We start from the raw sequence: 6,000 nt of genomic DNA, 5'->3' as shown, positions 1-6,000 counted from the left end.
AGAACTGGTCCTGTATTTAATAAATATGCTTGCAAAAAGCTTTGAACACTTTTTAAAGACACATTCTTAAGCTGGAAGTGTCCCCACATTTCCTTCTTGGACAGTCACCCTATCTAATCAACAGGCAGGATTAAAAGCTCCACACTTTCTTCTAAAATCAAGCTGGTATTTAGTATTGGTGCAGTTGCCAATGTTAACTAACATTTCTGTCAGCTGTGGGGAGTCTTTGCTTAACTGGAGTGATGCTCTCTTGATCCTGGAAAAGTGCTGAGGTAAATTAGCTGTCGAGATAAAACAGACATGCTTTCAACAAAGAGGGGTTGACAGTTTCTGATCTTAGAATATCTTTTCACTTCAATTACCAATACTGCAAGACATCAATTTTGTATTTTGTTTTCCAACATGGAAAAGGAAGGATATGTAGACATATGGCTACTGTCAAATATCAGACAATTTAAAAAAATCATACAAAGAAACCCATTTGAATGCAATTACTGAATGTCATATGAAATTCCCAGTATCATCTGCAACCAAGTCTATTCCTTCTCTAAAGACTTCCTCTGAAGTGTGGCTGAACCAGGAGGATTAGGAAGGAGGCAGCCTACTGCCTTTGTCCTGGTTGTCGGTGTGTCTCAGCAGAGCTTTGATTTAAAGCAAGCCAGCTCTAACCCCAGCTTTCAGGCACTGGGCAGTAAACGCAGAACGAATAGTTTCAGCTACAGCTTATCCAGGAACTCAGGAGGAATTAGTTATGCTGTCAGTGAAAACTGTTCAAGCCAAACAAATTTAATTTTTCGTCTGTATTTGAATGCAGACATGCACAAACTTGGCACACACAAGGCACAGGAAGTGTATGTTATTTCACAAATTTATCGTCGGCAGTAGCAGCAAGGTACTCCTAAATGTAATTTGTGGGTACATTAAATACACTCCAGTATTTTCATCAGAACTTGACGGAAAGGTAGGATGATATAAAAGCAATAAGCAGTAGCCTAAGCCTTCTCCCCCTCCTTGAAGTCTGATTGCAGTGGGATCAGAGTTAAGCCAGTGCATGGCGTAGTTGAAATCTGTCCTAAGATTCAGATCTGTCTGGACTACTGCTGTGTTAGTCATGGATCTCTTGGGCTCCCTTCTTTCCCCCTCTTCCATGCCCATCCCATCAGACCTCATGTTACCAGATGCTCCTGCTTTTAAGACAGTCCTCTGAGGTCTACTCGCTTTTCCACAGTCATGAGTCTTACTGTAATCAAACCCTCCAAACCCAGTAGAACAGAATTGATTCTCTGGGAGGCCAAACAATACTCCTGAATTTTCCTGGTACCCTGAAGCAAGCACCAGAGCCCAGCAAAGTAACAATTTTCTTCCCAAAGGAACTGGCCAAGGAAGGGAAACCCAAGTCCCACAACATGTGAGAAGAATCAAAAGCCTGTAGTAATTGTACTATGGGAGGAAGAGAGGAAGGAGGGAAGGAGGAGCAAACCACTTCCTAGCATGACAGGATGATCAGAGGTACGCAGTAGGGAGAAGGGAGGGCTTGATGCTCAGATAAGATGCTCTAGTTACAAAACATAATCAAACTAAGTCTCTGAGTGGGTCTATCCATTTGTATATACATCTCTGCATTAAAGTAGCATCAGTTTAGCACAACTATGCAGTGGAAACTATGCTGCACTGCAATAATACACATGGAAAGCCACTTAGCTTTATAGTCACTTGGGCCAAGTGTGCCAGTTCCTAATCAGAAATAAATAGGCCCATTTTGCATGGGGGATTGTGCATGAATTTCACGTATTAACAGGTCATATCTCACACTTCATAAGGTTGTAAAATAATGTTACTAGTTTTTTCCCTTTAGGGTGCGATGATATTTTAATTAAAGAAAAAAATAATTTTCATTCTATTTATGTAATTTTTTGTTTAGTGGTAGACTGAGTATCATTAAACAAAGAACCAAATTATTCTCAGACCAAAAATAATGAACTAGGACTTCCTTTTTGATGAAAATCACCTTCTGTTGCCAAATGCTTCACATCTGAAATAATGACTTAAATCTTGGCCACCCTTACTATGTAAGTCTTTTCTCATAACCTCTTCACAGAGTATTTCCAATCAATCCATTTACTCTATTAAAACTTCATGTGTAATTGTGAGCCCAGATATTTGATGTTGGGCTATGGAGAAACTGGAGCATAACCAGAGCCACAAAATTCAAGGTCTTGTTCTGGACTCTCTAGAAACTCATTGTGAGGGTGCATTTGAATTCAGGGTTTTGGTTTGGCAACCCCTTCCTTTTTTCTTTTTTTTGTAAATCAGTTGTCTTGCGTGGTTTATTTTAAAGTCATTTTGCTCCTTTTATTTTTGTAGTCACAGGGTAAAGCAAAATGGAAATTAAATACTGTCAGAAATAATGAAGGATGCAATCAAACACTGTCAGGAGAAAAAAATGAAGCAACTGTGTTTCAACATAATACAGCCAGGCTTTCTCTTTCCTTTCATATTTAAACTGAAAATACTTGTTGGTTGGATAGTTCTGTTAATGTCAGTTACCAGAAACAGCTGAGTACTGCATGCAGTAAAGTAATTAATGTAAAGTAAAGCTGACTTCCATGCAAAACAACCAGCAAAACCCATATTCCACTTAAGCTCTTAGAACAGGACTTTGGTAAAATTCAAAGAGTACATGTTTGTGGGAATCTTTTAATAGCTGTCTAATTTCTTTTAAAAAAAAACAAACAGGAAAAAATATCAAAATCCTATTGTATTTCCTTTCCCATTTATAATCTAACTACTATATGAGCTTCAACTTCAGACAGATGAACAGCCAAGCTAGGGTCAGCAACTGTAGGTAGCATCATTGCAGTAATAAAAACATGGTCAATCATAGAGGTATTAACTTGAAAGAGATCACTATCAGGGAGCTCTCACACTGATCTAAGAACTGCTGATCAAGGCTGTACAGATACCTTTTGCAATTGCTACAATTGTGAAAGTTACAGCATGACAATATAAACCAATGTATGTCTTCAGGTTTTAGCAAAACAAAAGGGATGATATATTTCTTTTTATTTTTGTTTTGGTCTAATCAAAGGAGCTTTTTAAATTACAATGGTTTTGAAAACACACTTCCAAATATTTAGCTGGGGTTTTGCTGTCTGAAATGCCTTGTTTCAAAGTGTTTGATTTGCAAACCTTCAGAAATAAGAGGCTACCATATCTATGTCACTTTTCCTTAGGGACTTATTTTGACCAGAAAACTTTACCTATACTAACATGTATCTATGACGTTTTCTTTCACAGGTTTTGTGAGCAAAGTTCTTTCACAGGTTGTGAGCAGATTTTAAAGTCTCTGCTATCAGAGAAAGGATAAATGGTGGTAGCATACACTGAAGAAGAAATTTTGAAAGACAGAAGAACTAGATTCCTATGTGTCATTTATGCATTTAAAGAAACTACCTCACTCATACCATATCCTACTCGATTTCTAATACTGGGATTAAACAGGTAATTGCACCAAGATGTTTGCCCAGTTCTGTTTCAAACTTACTCATTCCTTTCTGTAGACACTGTATCAAAGCGTCAACATTTAGATCCAAAAGCCATACAAGAGTGCTTCGATGAAAGGATTCCACTCTATGACTTGGCAAGTCACTTGCCTCTGTCCACATTTCTGTTTAATGGGGCAAATATTTGCTTTCTTGCATCACACCCAGGGTCTGAATAGGCACTTTGGGTCTGCATAGGCACTTTGGGTCTGCAGCACCAAACTGAGAAGTGGAAAACTGTCAGAGCAATTAGATGCCTTTGGCAGATTTTAAAGTCTCTGCTATCAGAGAAAGGATAAATGGTGGTAGCATACACTGAAGAAGAAATTTTGAAAGACAGAAGAACTAGATTCCTATGTGTCATTTATGCATTTAAAGAAACTACCTCACTCATACCATGCCCTACTCGATTTCTAAATCTAAACCTGGGATGAAACAGGTAATTGCACTGTATTTTGTTAAGTGTAACCATCTCACAGCAAAACTGAAGGGTAGTTACACTCATTGTTACCACATGCCTTTTACTTTCTTGGACAAAACTGGTTTGTCTAACAAAAAGAGACTCATGCTATTACTTTTTTTGGTTTCAATTACCTGCTGCTTCCCTCCATGGCTACCAGCATTTAGCTGAATACACAGCACTTTATCTTTGGCTTCATTCACTGAAAAGACACTGAAGTGAAAGATACCGATTACTTTTTGCTGTAACTGACATGACCCCTACTTCAAGCTAGATTTCTAAAAACATTTTGTGCTCCCTCTGCACTGAGGAGACAACTTACATGGACGCTCTGTAAATGTTACCCAGTAAAACCGAGGTGATAATTTGTTTTCATTAGTAGGATTTTAAAAAGAAATCAACTGGGTTTAGAGCACAAACCCCACTGACTGTCACTGGAATTTAGACAAAAATGCATTTTGGGAGAATTCCACCTAGAAAGATTTTTCTGCTATGCTACAGAGTAATTATGATATTTTTTTTGGGGGGTGGGAGTGGAGGGCCAGGGTGGGCGGCACCACGACGGATGTGATTTGGGCATTCAAGCAAACAGATGAACAAAAGCCCCAGGAGATTTTTAAAGAAAGCAAGCTTCTTTTGGAATAGCTATTCTGAATAATTAGTTATTTATTTGAAAGGGTTTGAATATAATGTTCAAAATACATAATTTAAATGTGTTTCCTTCTAGTTCTAAGAGAACAAATGCCTGCATCACAACACCCACCAAATTAGCCCACCAGACATGGCAGGGACTGCTTATGTTTTCCCTTCCTGGAGAGGCTGTTGCACAATTGGGGTAATGCATACAGGAAGCATTTCCGTCAGCATCTGCCTCTTTGCTGGCAGAAAACCCCCAATGCCCTACTGCTGTTTTCAGCTGAGGCTGGTTCTGCAGCATCCCACAGTGGTACCTTACAACGGCTGAAAGCTCCCCCAGGAAGATACTCAGATCTGTGAAATATGTCATCATGCCTGCTTGTAATCAGTTTTCAGGTAAGTGACAGGCCCTGATCCACTTCATTACCTCTTTGGGGAAAAAAAACAAACAAAACCAACAACAACAAAAAACGACAAAACCCCCAACAAACTTAGAAATTAACCCCATTAGCATCACTTGCTATCCATGTTTTGTGAGGTTTCGATGAATCTTGCAAGTCACCAACATCATATGGCTGACTTAGCAGAAAAAAAACCCAACAACACAACTCTGGCTTGTTTAACATTTTAATTTCTCTGTTAAAAAGGGAAAAGATATTTATGCCCAAATTAGGACACTGCTGAATCTAAAGATAACATCTGTGGGAAATTCAAGCAGAAAGTAGCACGTGTCTGTCAGAAAATGAGTGACTTGTAATAGATTTTTTTAGCAGAAGCTCAGACACACTTTATACATTTTAATAGGACACTTATTTAAACATGCAATAAATTACTCTAAACAACAATACATGTACACCCCTTCTTAGCTAATGGAATCTTGTTTGTAATCAGCAGGTTTACGTCCTCTCTACCCTCTTCGCACTATCATTTTCATTATTTGAGTCTACTGATTGCTTACATATGTGAAAAAACTATTGTAAGTATGAGGGCCACATTACTCATTTCCATGTTTTACACTTTACACATGCAACAGTCTGACACTGTAATGCTGCTGCTGAGTATTTACTTGTGCAGTTTCTCAAAATAGCATGCTCTGACAGACAGCAGGGCTTGTCTATCTTTCCTTCCACAAGTGGTAAAGGGCTACAGATTCCATTCCTGCAACGCTACAGGTCATAGGAAATCTAACCCTAAAAGGCAAAGAGAACTCAAGCAAAGAAACTTTGCATCCACTGCTCACCCTTGGATCTTTCAAAACCAAAGCTTCCATGTGAAATTTGGCAACTGACCCAACGGATGACTTTATCCCTATTTTTAAGGTTACCATTGGTGATATGCAGGGACTATACATAGTCCAGTGAC

The sequence above is a fragment of the Falco peregrinus genome, chromosome 4 (assembly GCF_023634155.1).
Source record: "Falco peregrinus isolate bFalPer1 chromosome 4, bFalPer1.pri, whole genome shotgun sequence".
Lineage (NCBI taxonomy): Eukaryota > Metazoa > Chordata > Aves > Falconiformes > Falconidae > Falco > Falco peregrinus.
Note: the sequence above shows the minus strand (reverse complement) of the source record.